Source organism: Carica papaya, chromosome 6, assembly GCF_054855325.1.
Source record: "Carica papaya isolate Zhongbai chromosome 6, ASM5485532v1, whole genome shotgun sequence".
NCBI classification, from domain to species: Eukaryota; Viridiplantae; Streptophyta; class Magnoliopsida; order Brassicales; family Caricaceae; genus Carica; species Carica papaya.
Window position 1 is genome coordinate 33675159 of NC_142314.1, and position 15581 is coordinate 33690739.

Genomic DNA, 15581 nt, shown 5'->3' on the forward strand with positions numbered 1-15581 from the left:
CTTGTACATACACATGCTCTATATATATATATATTTTAAAAAAATATAAACAAATTAAAAATTTATTTTTAACCAATTTTTTCGTATTATAAAAAGCAATAAATAAATAAATAAATAAATTTTTGAAAAGAACATACAAAAACACACATAACTCATTACTCACAAATCTTGTTATAATCAAGTTGAAAAATGATTAGTACAAATATGACTTTATTATATTATAAAGTAATCCAAATTATATATATATATTTTTTAGACCAAAGTTACTTGACAAACAATCATGTCTTCATCAATTGAAGTTCAACCGTGTGACGTGAAATACAATTATAAAATAATAATAATAATAATTAATTATAAATAACTTCTACCTCCCTTTTTCATTTACTTTTTTTTTTTGGGTTTAAAAAAATCAATATCAATCTATTATTTTTTCAAGCCAATTAAATAATTTATTAATTTTATGTTTTTATACATGATTATAACTATAGAATTTATATTATTTAATTTTATTATTATTAGTGTACATGTTTCATTAATTATTAAAATATCAATTAGACATTTTATGTCAAAGAAATTAATAATTAAATTCACCGACGCATAAATTAACAAACATATTATTTTTTCTAAATACAGAAAAAAAAAATACCCAAAAAGCACCGTCGTCAACTTTCCGTCTAGTACTAAACCCTCATCAACGGAACCCTAACCGAACTCCTCCGCAACCACAGCTCATACATGGTGATATAAAAAGCGTCGTGGTCAACCGGAGGGTCATTCCACTTGAAATGTTTCCTCACCTTGAGCACATTACTCTGCAGCCATGAATACTCATCAAAGCTTATTCTCTGAAGCACTCTCTTCAGTACAGGAATGTCCACCGCCGCAACCACAACAGAGAAGCTGTTCCAGTTTAAAATGTCTGCAAACGGGAGATCATGGCGGTCGGCGATGATGATCGGAACACAGCCGTAGTACAGAGCGTCGGAAATATGAGCTGTGTTCACTTCAAACACTTTTACGTGCAGGCAGAACTTGCTCCTCATTAGCTGGTATCCATATGGTTTTTTGAACCGCCCGAAGTGAGCAAATATGTCCGTGTCATTTCTCCATATTTTTACCAGAGCTGCCCGCACTGGCGAGTTGATTTGTCCGGCGAAGAATGCTAATTGCTTTCTGTATGTATATATATATATAGTTAATTTCATGAATATGTTTTTGGTGCTGTGAATTTCAAAAGTAATAGAAATCATTTTAGTCACCTTTCTGATGTTTAGATTAAAGAAGTATCACCTTTCTGATGTATGAAGATTCGGGGGGATCTCCAGGTCTAGGCCAAATTTGGGGCAAGGAAGCATCCTTGTGAGCGACATAACCTGAAAGGAAATAACTGGAAGAGCATACAACTTGGATGGAATTGAACTGCACCTCGTTGATTTTCTCCATGGCTGATCTACTGGATGAATGACAAGCAACATAAAAATGATCAGCACCGCCTGTTCGGTTCCAGTAAGGATAAGTCTGGCTGATGTTCACTACATAGTTCTTCACAAAATCTTTGATCCCTTCTACTCCAATTCTCAGATCATGGCGCATTTCGACAATGGAAAAAGGCATGAAGAAGAGATCTGCTTCTGTTGGATCATTGGTGATGAAGTGACTGTGCATCAGTATTTTCTTGAAGTAAAGTTCACTGGCATAGCTTCCTTTTGGCTGGTAATCGACTGGTAAGCAGTATATTTGCAAATGGGTCGTTTTTGTTGTAGGGATAAACATAAATCTTGAAGCTTTTGTTCATGTGCTTGTAGTCTTCCAGGAAGGTTTCACTGTCATGGAAGACATTCTCTTTGTTGTTCACATAGTTGCCTGAAAAATCAAAATTTGTATAAATGATGCTCAAGGTTTCATCTCAAATCGTTCCAAGATCTGATTTTTAGTCTCCTAAATGCGTCAATATCATCCCCCAACACAAATTTTTCTTTTTCTAATCAAATTCTCATCCAACATCGTCTTAGACATCGAGGACAACTCTCTTAATCTCTTTCCATCACAGCCAGTAAAATGATGGTTATCAGAAACGAGATCAGACACCAAATCATATACTTACAAAATTAATAAAGAATTGAAAATTAGAGTGGAACATAGTAAAAAAAGTGTGAGACACGGACATGATCAAACTATTTTGTCCAACATAACTGCATTATTGAAATTTTCAGTAAGTATGATCAAAGGAATCCAACTTCAGATTCTTGCACAAGGCATATACTGAGAAAATTATTTGATGGAGGAGATTTTAATACAAGTTGAAACTTGAAAGTTAAAGTTTACATACCTACAGAGCCAAATAGATTTGCTATAGACCATTGGGTGTCCTTTGAAAAGTTGGCATTAAACTTGAGGGTATCAAAGAAGAAGTCCTCTGCATTGTTGTCAATAGAAATTGGGATGTTTTGATAGGAAAGTGGTGAAGGCCTTTCTTCTTCAGATTCAATGTAAATAGTTGTTTTAACAGTATGGAAGAATTTAGAAGTGGTTGCTATGTAAATGAAAATGAGAAAAAAGGTTGTGAAGGCCGAAGTCATTGGCAAGTAGAAGAAATAGCGTTTGGATGAACGGTTCTGGGAAACATGGTAGAGCAGAAAGGATGTTTTTTCCATTTGGAAAATATTGGAGAAAGGATGCTACGAAAGGACGAACTTAAATTGCAGAATTTATATAATCTGAAATTCATGTTCAGAGTAAATTGACAAATTAATATATATATATATATATATATCAATTCAAAAATGTCAAGATCAAGGAATTCAAAATGGAATATCAGGTAAAAAAATGTGTATCATAAAACTCTTTTCAATTGTTAAATGACAATTGCCTACTTGACATGTTGCAATCTTCCTTGATCTAATTTTCTTCTGAAAATCTCTCTATCCATTATTTCAAAAGAAAAAAAAATCCCTCTATATCCATTGATCATCTGAAAAGGACTGATGGCAATCTTGTAACGAAAGTCCTTCTAAGAAAATTAGTATTCTAAAATGAAATATTTCATCATCATTTTCTTCCTGTTATCTTCTAGAGTCATTAGGGTTTAATGTGCCATTTAGGACATTAATGATTTGATAGGTTCTTTGGATTTTAATAGCAATTTTTTTTTTTTATTTAATTCGTTCTTATCGATAGAAATCTCTCTTAGATTTAAGACTGTTTTTCAACACAAGGTGGATGAAATCAAAGTTTTGATAGTTTAGTTAGACAAATTATATCTACATGAGGAAATTATGCGGACCCAATAGTTGCCGATAAACTAGTTGAAATGAGGTGATCATAACATTAATTTCTTTCATACAAGGGGAACAAAAAGGAGACGTTGAACTACAATTCAGAAAATTATGAATGCTGAAGGGGTGTGGGTTTCTGACCTCAAATATGTAACGACCCCGTAAATTTTTGAAGTAAATAAATTATAAATTTAGTGCGAAAGCGAAATAAATAATTAGGATTTACATTCCTTACACAATAACTGAAATTACCAAATAGAATTTACGGGAATAACCATCCTAAAAGAAAAACTAATAATCAAGGAAATAAATTAAAACAATCAATTTAATGTTTTACTCGCAATTCTCTTGTGGATCAGGTTCTAAATCATGACCCTCTTGATATGAAATGGTTAATGAAAGAATAAGATACATTAACTCAGTAAAAATATCACGCTACTCACCGACACAGAAATAAAGTTTTGTAAAAATCATAAAAACAACTAATAGAACTTTTAATTAAGTAAAATCATTTATCATAAATAAAATCATTTACTGTTTACTTACCGTAACGATATTTACAAAAAATGACCTATAGAGGCAATAACATAGCACATATCATAATTTCATATGCAATCGGTTGTAATAACAATTTTCTCTTTTATCAGGCTAGTGGTATCTATAGGGGTCCATAAGGATATCCCCACAACGCGTGAACACTTTTCTTTAACATTTCTAATTAACGGACCGTCTCCATACCCCGTCCGGTATGAGCACAAAATTACTAAATCTCGATATCCTGTCTGATATGAGGGTGAGACGGATCATCCTTATACTCTATCCGATATGAGTGTCAAATTAACAAATCTCGATACTTCATCCAGTATGAGACAACGTTCATGGTAGGGTTTCTTATATACCCGGTCCGTACACCATCTATCAGGATATCTAGTAAGGCTGCTGTTTCATCCACTCATTTAATCAAACAATTTTTCGACTTCCTTTAATTTCCAATTTCTTAATACAACCATAATCACATGAACCAAACAATACATGCGCATTCAAACTATAAGATTAATCAATCAAGTATATTGTAAAATAAATCAACAGAATCAACAGTGAATAATTTCAAATTCTGTCTTCATTAGTAACCTGTAATTAATTATGGATATTTTTTAAATTGCACAAAATACCGTATTATTATTATTAATTAGACTTCAATTCCATAACAGAGAATAAAGTGAGGGATTCTTATTCTAATTGATACCCGAAATATTAAACTTGTTGACTGCGTTTACTGGCGGTCCTCGGATTCCCTAAATTTTCATTCGGAGATTAAAATGTACTTCAAGTACTTAGAAATATCCTAAAAAAAATTAAAAATCAGTGTTAGGACCCTTTTTCGACCAATTCTGGAATTCCGGCACGGTTCCGCCGTGCTCCGGCGACGACACCACTGCCTACGGTGGCAGTTTACTTCGGGTCGATTGTTTTTGGCCAGTTTTGTATCAATCTCTGCGAAAACATACATTAAAGGACATCGGTTGGCTGAAAAAACTGAAACTTACCGACGACGGGGTTCTCCGGGGTAGCGGCTCTATCGGCACACCTTTGCAGTTAGGTGTTTTGCTTTAATCAACCTGTAGAGAAGAAAACAGTGATTATAATGGTGGAAGAACTACGCAGAATGAGAATTGGGAATGGGCTCATCGGATGCGTTTTTTGTATTTTCCTGCGGCGGCGGCGGCGTTGGGTTTTGCTCACAATTTTCGGTCAATCTGCCCGTTCTTTTGTTTTGATTTGGGCATGAGATGTTTAAAATCGAATTTCGAGTAAAAAAATTTTTTTTACCTCCTTTGGCGGTCGGAAGTAGCTCCGGCGCTGCGGTAGTGGCAGCGGCAGTAAGCTTCCTTTCCGGCGGCTAGATCTTCTTCTCCGGCGCGGGGGGAGAGGGGGGTCTGGCGGCTAGGGTTAGGGTTTGGTGTGAAAATGGTTATTTATATCCGTCCCCTTTTTATCTGAGTCGTCTATCGCGTTTGATCTGTACCGTCCGATCGCGATTAAATAGGAAGTGAATATAGACCATTCATCGCGATTTAATCTGAACTACTCGATCGTATTTAAATAAGAAGTGGATCTGTACCGTTCATCGCGTTTAAATCTGACCGTCCGATCACGTCTAGGGAGAGAACGGATCTGGACTATTCGTGCGTGCGGGAACAAATCTGGACTGTCCAATCACAGGCACGCGGATTGCCCGCGTGGCACCGCATCAGCATCCCTTGCCACGCGATCCACTCCGGTTCATCGGAGCTGCTAACTGGGTGTTTTACGTGACACAATTTTTCTAAATTATATTTTGACATTCAGTTTCTGAATTTTCTTTTAAAAATACCAACATAACCTAAATTTTCACCCATTTTTTCTAAAATTGTTTTTAATTTCATCCCCAATTTAATTTTCTCCATTTTTACATTGAACAATAATTAAAATGAAAATAAAAATAAAAATAAAAATTAAATTATATATATTAATTTGAATGTTGCAAATTAAATTCCGGGTATTAAAGATAGATGGAGGGCGTATTTTATGATCATTTCCTAATCCTGTTTAGTAGTGGAGGTGCTAAGCAAATGGATACGGTCTTTGACGGTATCCATAGGAAAGTTTCAGATAGCATGAACATGAGCCTACTTGAACCTTATGCGAGATCAGAGGTCCTAAATACACTGAAGCAGATGCACCCAATGAAAGCATTTGCCCCTAATAGTGTGCCTCCTATATTCTTCCAAAAGTCCTGGCATGTTATTCATCGTGATGTCGCTCAGTTTGTCATAGATATCTTAAATAATCATAGGTCCCCTGGTAATATGAATTATATATATATATATATTACTTTGATATCCAAGACTAGGGACCCATGTACACCATCAAAATTTCGAACCTATTAACTTGTGCAAGGTGGTGATGAAATTAGTAACCCAGTTATAACTAATAGTTAAAACTTTGTCTATCACATATTGCAAATGAGTCTCAAGTCTGCTTTTATTCCATAACAGCTTATCACTGATAATGCCTTGATTGCTCTATAATTGTTTGATTTTATGAAACATAATATGAGTTGGTCTAGTATTTTTGTACTTAAATTTGATATTAGTATAGCATATGACCAGTTGAATGGCCTTTCCTTGAAGGAATCATGTTGAAGTTGGGTTTTCATAACTCCTTTGTGTCACTGATAATGCGATATGTGACGACTGTCATATTACATATTGATTAATGGCAAGCCATCAAGGGTGGTTTATGCAACAGAGGTCTCGGTCAGAGAGACCCATTATTATAGTATTTGTTTATTTTATATTTAGAGACCTCCTCAACATGATTCGAGATTCAGAGGCTTGACGTGACTTAAAATAGGATCTGAATTTCTAGAAGGACCCCACTTATCTCACACTTGTTACTTGCTGAGGATAGTCTGATTTCAGAAGAGTGACAGAGAATGAGATGAAAATTTTGAAAAGAGATCCTCCGTGACTACTCACAAGAATCAGGTTGAAAAGGATCTTGGATGTGAATCTAGTAAGCGCACATAATAGATATCTTGGTCGTCCTATCGTGATTGGTCAATCTCTTAATCATACGTCCTCTTTATTGGTGGATAAGCTTGCAAATTGGAATCAAAATTGGAAAATGAATCAATTCTACAAGGCTGGTAATGAAATCATTTGAAATCAGTGGCTCAATTTATACAGACCTATGCCATGAGCATATTTCTATTACCCAAATTAGTATGTATGCTGATGGAATCTATCATCTCAAGTTCTGGTAGGGCCAATGAGGGAGAAGACAGAATACATTGGCTCAAGTGGTCAAGACTTTGCTCTAGTAAGTTCTCTAGGGACTGGGTGTTAGGGATTTTATGTATTTCAATCATGCCATGCTTTCCAAACAAGCTTGGAGGATTCTTCAGGATCCTTCTTCCTTGCTTTTCAGAATCTATAAAGACAGGTACTTTGTTGATCGGAATTTTTTGGAGGCATAGCTGGGCTACAGACCTAACTATTCATGGAGAAGCATCTTTACTGTGCTTGAGCTTCTTCAATGGAATTTACAGTGGAGGTGAGGAATGGTCAGTCCATCAACATTTGGTATGATAAATAGCTCCCAACTCAGATAGGGCATAAAGTGTGGACTCCAAGGCCACCAAATTGTCCATTTATGACTATGGCTAATCTTATACTTTCTGATGGGGATGGTTGGCACTTGGATCGGATCTACAATTACCTCTCTGCACATTACGCGAATATAGTATTAAATATCCTTTCGAGTAGAAGACTACTTCCAGATAAGTTGATTTGGCCATATTAAAAGCATGGTGACTATACTGAAGACTGGTTATCAGAAGGCTTCAGCATTAAGACATGCACAGGAGGTTGGTCCACATCTCTGTTTCACAGTATCCCTTGGAGAAAAGGTATGGACAACCCCACTGCTTCCTGAAATAAAGCACTTTGTTTGATGATTAGGTATTGATATTCCCCCAGTGCTGCACAAACTCACTCAAAAAGGACTAGAAATTGATGACAGATGCTCCGTGTGTAAGGAATGTGAGGAATCCTCAACTCACTTGATCATGGAATGCATATATATATATATATATATATATATATATATATATATTTAAATAAAAAGTGTGAAGTATTATTCATAAGGTACCAAAAACGAGAATACCACCCATGTACAAAATCACTACAAACAAATTAGAGCATTAATGACTTCTCCAAAATTTTCATCATTAACGATGTCATGACTAAACACAATTGTCCCAAACAAATATGTCCATCTATCTATTAATCTATTCAAACTACTCTCTATGCTATCAAAATCCCTTCTATTCCGCTCTTTCCAAATAACCCAAAAAACGATCAAAGAGATAAGATTAGCAATGTTTTTTTTTACATATAAACCATCACAAGCCCAAATCTCTCCCCCAACCAAACCCGAAATAACTCAATTGATACCTAACCACCCATAAATCCCGCATCATAGTTTAGAAACAGTAGGACACCATAGTAGAAGATGATTGCTAGTTTCCTTGGCCTTTAAACAGCAATAGCAACCATTTGCAATAATCCTGCCTTTAATTTTCAACCTGTCCAAAGTAAGGATTTTTTCCCAGCAAGCCTCCCAAGCAAAAAAAGCGATGCGCGAAGGAATTTTAGTCTTCCAAATCGGCTTAGCAGGAAATAGTCTTCTGTTTTCAGTACCTATTTTGTGAAGAACTTATAGTATGAAGTGACCGAAAATACCCATTTTCCATAACACCTTATCATTACTATCCGACACCTGTGCAGATTCAAGAATAGACATCAAGTCTTCAAACTCTTTAACCTCCCAATCATTCAAGTTCCTCTTAGTATTAATTAACCAAACCATGTTCCCATTAACAACCTTGTAAGCCTCCAAAATAGTCATATCTTTGGATTGAGCGATATTATAAATTCTGGGAAACTTCCTCAGTAGTCTACCTTCCCCAACTCAATCTTCTCCCCCAAAAACTTTTCTTGTTACCTCTGCCATTCCACTTTAAGCACTGATTAAACAAATACTGCATCAGAATTTTCCTCCACAAACCCCACCCATGAGGGAGAGAAAGACTGCCACCACTTCTACCCCATCTAGCTTCAACAATCCTTCTCCACAATTTATTTTCTTCCCTCCAATACCTCCAAAGCCATAGCCATTTACCTTGACTAGCTTCATTCAATATAACCAAGGACCAAATCCCTAATCCTCCATATTGAAGAGGAGCTTTAATGTTATTCCAATTAACCAAATGATATTTCCGGTCATCAATACCATCACCCCACAAAAACCAACACTGGATGCTTTCCAATTTCTTTGCCACCTTCACCAGGATAGTAATTATAGATAAGTAATAAATTGGAAGATTGGTCAAAATATTTTTAATTAAGGTTAATCTCCCTCCTTTAGACAAAAAACTCATCTTCCACCCTGCAAGTCTCCTTTCATACATGTCGATAACCGGCTCCCACATACTTGATCTTTGTATTTAGCCCCCAAGGGAACCCCTAAGCACTTAAAAGGGAAATTAACTTCTCTGCACCCCAAAATTTCTGCATAAGTCCCAGCCGCACCACCACCACCAGTTCTGGCCATTTCGGATTTGTTGAGATTAATTTTGAGTCCCGAAACTGTTTGAAAATATAATAATATACAGCTTAAATATAGCAGATTCTTTAATTCTGGTTGGCAGAATATGAGAGTGTCGTCAGCAAAAAATAGATGGGTCACATCAATTTTGTTTCCACCCCTACCCACCGAAACACCCCTCAACATCTGCAGATTATACGCCCTACACAAAAGGCCATTAAAGATTCTATAACATAGATGAAAAGAAGAGGAGAGAGAGGATCCCCTTATCTTAAACCTCTTGTCGCCTTGAAAAAATTAGAAGGACCCTCATTTATAAATACAACAAAAGATGTAGTAATGCATGTTTTCATCCACTTCCTCCATTTTGAACTAAAACCCATTCTATCAACAAAATTCCAATTAATATAGTCATAAGCCTTCTCCAAATCAAGCTTGCACACCAAACCGTCCCTCTTATTGACAAAAAGATCATCAACCGTTTCATTTGCAGCTATCACCACGTCAAGAATCTGTCTTCTTTCAACAAAAGCATGTTGACATTCCCTAATAACCTCTCCCAACACCTGAAGAGCCTTCTACCCAACACCTTTGCAATTAATTTGTAGACACAACCCACTAAGCTTATAGGTCTAAAATCTTTAAACTCATTGGCCTCATTCCTTTTAGGTATGAGCGTAATAAAGGTAGAGTTTAAAGATTCCACAAATTTACCCGAGTAGTACAATTCTTTGAATATACACATAATGTCATCTTTCAACAAGTACCAGAAAACTTTAAGAAACTTCAAATTAAAGCCATTTGGACCAAGAGCCTTGTTTCCATTGCATGATTTTAACCCATCAAGCACCTCCTCCGTGGTGAATTCAGCTTTGAGCATTTTACAACTCATTTCTGAAATTCTATTAAATGGCAAACCATTCAGATTGGGGCGAACCTCCCTGTCTTCTTTGTATAGGTTGAGGAAATAACCTCTGGCAGCCTCCCTCAACTCAGTATTGCCTTGAACCTTCTTACCATCACACCAAACCTCTTCAATGTAATTTCCACGGCATCTATAAGAGGGCAAAGTATGAAAATATCTAGTGTTCCTGTCCCCCTCCTCCAACCATTTGTCCTTGGATCTTTGTCTCCAAACTGACTCTTCATCCTTCAAATGAGTAGTCAATCTAAGCTTCAAAAGATGACATGGAGGATGAGCCCATCAAGATACATGAATGTGCCCCCAGCTGGTTTTATGCAATGTGGTTCAGTTTAGTCCTTTGGGGAACAAGGTGGAGCAGGAACAATTAGATTCATGAGTTGAGATTGACCGCCCCTTTCTCTTTAATATGTATGCTCCAGAAATGGATTCTGGAGATGGAAGCAGCTCAGCGTTCTGAACATCCCAATGATCAAATAAAAATTCCTTCTACCCAGGACATAGTATGGCAATCACTCCAGGTATGGTCAAAATTAATTGCAATGCTTCTATCAGGTCTGGGGGTTGGACAGGTAATGTAGTGATATTTGGAGATCATAATGGTGAATTATTGGATTAAGCATGCGGCAAATTCCTACACTGGGAACGATTGAAGAAAAAGAAATGCATGCCATAATTATGGGTATAGGCCTCCTCTCACAAGGGGGGTCTTCAATGTGGTGCTAGAAAGTGACTCCAAAATTGTTTACCAACAATTAGTGAATGTTGTATCTCCAGAACGTAAACTCCTTTTTGAGGATTTGTTATTTCTTAAAGACAGATTCAGGTGACTCATGCTTTATCCGGAGAAGTGATTTGTCTACCTAAATTTAGTTTTTGCTCATGTGCTACTGCCAGGACTAGCATCTCTATTTTTCAACCTAGGTATTGAACTAGGCAACTATATCCTGGATTTTTTTTTTTTAATTTACACTTCTTATTCAAACAGTTGTCTACAGAGTTATCAGCAATCAGTTGTTTACAAGCTAGATACTAGATAACTGAACCCTGCTCTTTCAGAATAAAAAATAAATATATATAAGGGCACTACCATTATCAACCAATCATCAAAGAGAAATGAGACTGTAGTGAGAACTCTCAAAGTACTTCGAAGCCACAATTCATAAATAGCCATGTAAAAAGCATCATAATCCACAGGAAGAAGATGCCACTTGAAATGTTTGTGTACCTTCAACACATTGCTCTGTAGTGCTAGATATTCATCTGAACTTATCCCTTGAAGGATTTTCTTCCGTAATGGGATATCTTCAACCACTACAATAACTGAGAAGCTTTTCCAGTTTAATGTCTTGAATGAGAGATCATAGTAGTTAGCAAGGATCACTGGAACACCATCATGAAATAATAAATCTGCAAGCTAGCTATGTTGACTTCAAATCCTTTGACATGGGGGCAGAATTTGCTTCTAAGTAGTTCATCGGTATACCCGGACTTAAGCCGACCAAAATTGGCAGAGATGTCAGTTATTTTTCCAAAAACAAAGAAGTTTTTCATGTAATAGAGAGTTGATTGCTCCAGCAGAAAACGTGAGTTCTTTCCTGGGATTACAGTTGGCAGAGAGGTGAATTCATCATAGTCTGAGATAAAACCTGTGCAGATGCAGTTCTTACACACGTAAAATAATAATCTTGTTATGGATAATTCAGCAGATCAGTCAATAAGAATGGGCCAAATTAGGTATTATCTAGCTTGAAAAACTTATATTTCTTGAGATTGCCTTTAAAGTTCATTACTGACTTAAAAATAGCTGAAGATTAACCGACATAGAGCAGGTACTTCAGGTATGCTACTTAAACACAACTTTGGGTTTCAATTTGTTTGGGATGAAAAAATGATCTTTACTTGATTAAATAAGAAGTAGACTCTATTTTGATCTGTTTATATTTCATAAAACCATCATTTATAAGGCAAAATAATTAGCCACCTCGTGGAATATAGTCAATATAAAATATAATAATTCAAGAAAAAAATGCACATATAATTGATATAAAAGCAAAGAATAAAAGACGATATATTGAAAATAAAATACAATGAATTGTCGTGATTTTCCATTGAACAATCATCCTTTACATAGGCACTTTCACAACCATATATAGCAAAGAAATAGGAAAACATGTACCACTACTTTTATCACTAAATAAACCACTAAATGCACCATTACTCTTACCACTAAGCTAAAAAAAGGTACGACAAAGGTACGACAAAAAACCTATAATCTCTTATAATAAACTCCACTACTTCCACTCCTGCAATGACTAAAACAACTAAAAGATTACCTACATGAAAAACATTCAACCATTAGTACAAAAACATGGAGATCAAATAGCCCAGGCACAGAAGTCCATAACCAACCATTATCAACTGACCTATTACTTTTCCAGCTATTAAAAAGGTTCTCTGAAAATAATTAATGAACCTCCAAATTGAGTATATAGGTATAGAATTAAAACCTAGACTTTGGAGTGGATATACTATGAGTTAAAGACTATAAATAGGAATTCAAAAAAGTATATGCACTGGTTACATGAACCATGAATAGGGGGATCCTATTGTCTTGGCTGAATTTGTGGCAGAGAGATATCCCTCTGAGAAATGTACCGAGTGAGGAAATAACTTGAGTAGCAGACCACTTGAATAGCATTCAGCTCCACCTTATCATCTTTTTCCGTGGCTGACCTCCCAATGGAATGACAAGCAACATAAAAATGATCTGCTCCACCCGTTTGGTTTTCTACAAGTATTTCTGACTGATATTTAATATGTAATCACGGAGAAAATCTTTGATACCTTCCACACCAGTCCTCTGGCATGGTGCCTCCTCGAAATTGAGAAAGGCATAAGGAAAAGATCAACCTTAGTTGGATCCTTCATGGTGAAATGACTTTTCATGAGGACCTTCTTAAGGTAACTTTCACTGGCATAGCTACCCTAAGATTCGGAATCCACAGGCAAGAGTATATTTGAAAAGGGATCATTTCTCCTGTGAGGATAAACATATATCTTAAGCTCCTATTCAATTCTTAGCAGCCTTCCATGAAGATACCTTTATCATGGAGTGCCTACATGTTACTAACATGATTTCCAGAACACTGAAAAACAAACAATTCGTAGATCCCGTGTTTAAGAAACATAGATTTGCACGAACTGACTTAACTTATCCTTAAGCAATCCATTCACCCCATCAACTCCAAAAAAGACTGGTTCCGACACTGAAAGATTCATGTTAAATTGCCTCAATCTAAAAACAAATGAACTCTGAATATAACATTTTTGAAAGAATCAGTCCACCATTTGAATACTGCATTTGATCACTTAATCCAGGCAGCCTGATAGCTATCAATTAGTTACACCTAGATAATTCCCTTAGATGAATTGCAACACAAATGCAAGTCTTGATGCTTGAGATGATGAAAATGTGAAATTTCACCACAAACTACCACGAAAATCCTTCTTTATTTGAAATCTAGAGAAACAATCCGCCATTGGTAACCAGCACCTACTAGAAACAGTAAATAAAATGCACTGACAGGTTCCATATCCATAAAGCTCAATGTCCGGTTTTCTTTCGGATGACCCATCTCCAGGTTTCAGCAAACCAACATTTTTTCAGTTCATATATAAACCACAATCTATGGAATTTTCCAGATTAAAACTTAATGCAGTAATAAGAATAGCCCAAATATTATTGACTATGTTATTAAGAAAAAAAAAAAAGCAGGAATCAAGAGTTAATCAAGGCTTCTTTTCCCCCGTAAAAAATAGAATAAGATAAATTTCAATTCACTAACCAATCAAGCTGGAACGGATATCTTCATTAAAAAAAAAAACATCGAGTTCCCTGAAGCTAAACATTTTCATTGATATATACACATTGAGAATATCAACAAACTTCAACACAAAACTGTAAACAGGAAAAATACCATATCGATGAACGCAAGAGGAATACCGTAATATCCATAATCCAAAACCGTGATAGAAATTCAACAAAATAAACAATCCACAGAAAAAAAAAAAAAAGGAAGAAGAAAAAAATCGGCATACCAATTTCGACTAAGATAAAGCCCAGTGGGGTCGTTGACCCCTGTCAACTCCACCACCACTACCACCATCACCCTTTGACAAATCAGCCTTCTTCTGCAAAGCTAACCAGGAAGTCTTAGAATGATTTTGAAGTGGAAATGAGCAATCACAGGAGAGATTGATGAAGGGCAAAAAGGCGGGTTTAGGGTGGGGTGCAATTCAGGGAAGAACGATTTTTCAAATTTAAATCAAATTTATAATTTAATTACTAATTAACACATATTTCTTTCTTAATCAGGATTTTAATCTTAGCTTACAATTAATCAAGTGTATAATATGAGTTATCAAGTCATTAATTACTTTTCCCCAATTATTCAATTTCTTTTATTTGGGTCTCTTTTTAATAAATATTTTTTAAGAATGCAAATAACTCAAAAAAAAAATTATTACTTAAAATTTAGTTTTTAAATTTATATAATTCTTTCATTCCATAACTTTTTATATACTAAAAAATTTCTATATTTCATTTTTTCATAAAATTTAAAAATTATAAAAATTAAATATTAATTATCTTAATAAAATTAATGGAAATAATAATTTTGTATTTAAAATGAAGAACAATATTAAGAAAAATATATGTATATATATATATATATACACACACATTTATATATGTAAAAGTGGAAGTTATGGTATTTTTGAATTAATCAAGTTAGGCAGGTGATCATGAGTTGACACACTGATACAAACATATATATACAGAATGTAAGGTAAATAGAAAGAAGAAGAAGAAGAAGAAGAAGAAGGGTAGGTACAACAATATTTGCAATTCAATATATATATTCTTCTGATCACACAAAATCAAACTCCATATTTTGCTCTCACACAACTTCGTTATAGTAATACTCTTTTCCTTTCTTCTCACAACATTTTTGCTCATTCTGTTGGAATATATGTGTGCTTTTGTGTATATATATATGTATATGCTGCTCTGGGGAGGTGATGGAATTTGTTTAAGATTTACCAGACCCATATGTTGTCTTACGCTGCAGGTTAGTTTATTCAAACCTATTTCATTATACTCTTGTTCTTCTGTACTCATTCTAACTCCTTAAATCTGAAACATATGTTCCTATATATATCCATGTATG

At 35.2% G+C, this 15581-nt stretch overlaps 1 long non-coding RNA gene across 1 annotated transcript; it reads right to left on the reverse strand.

The window, feature by feature from the left end:
- Nucleotides 1-575: 575 nt before the first annotated feature.
- LOC110814935 (uncharacterized) lies at nucleotides 576-14728 on the reverse strand. Its single transcript, XR_015821418.1, has 4 exons — nucleotides 14452-14728; nucleotides 11579-11999; nucleotides 1291-1863; nucleotides 576-1173 (listed from the first exon to the last, which is right to left on the reverse strand). It is a non-coding gene; the product is annotated as an uncharacterized LOC110814935 (long non-coding RNA).
- Between the last annotated feature and the right edge of the window lie 853 nt (nucleotides 14729-15581).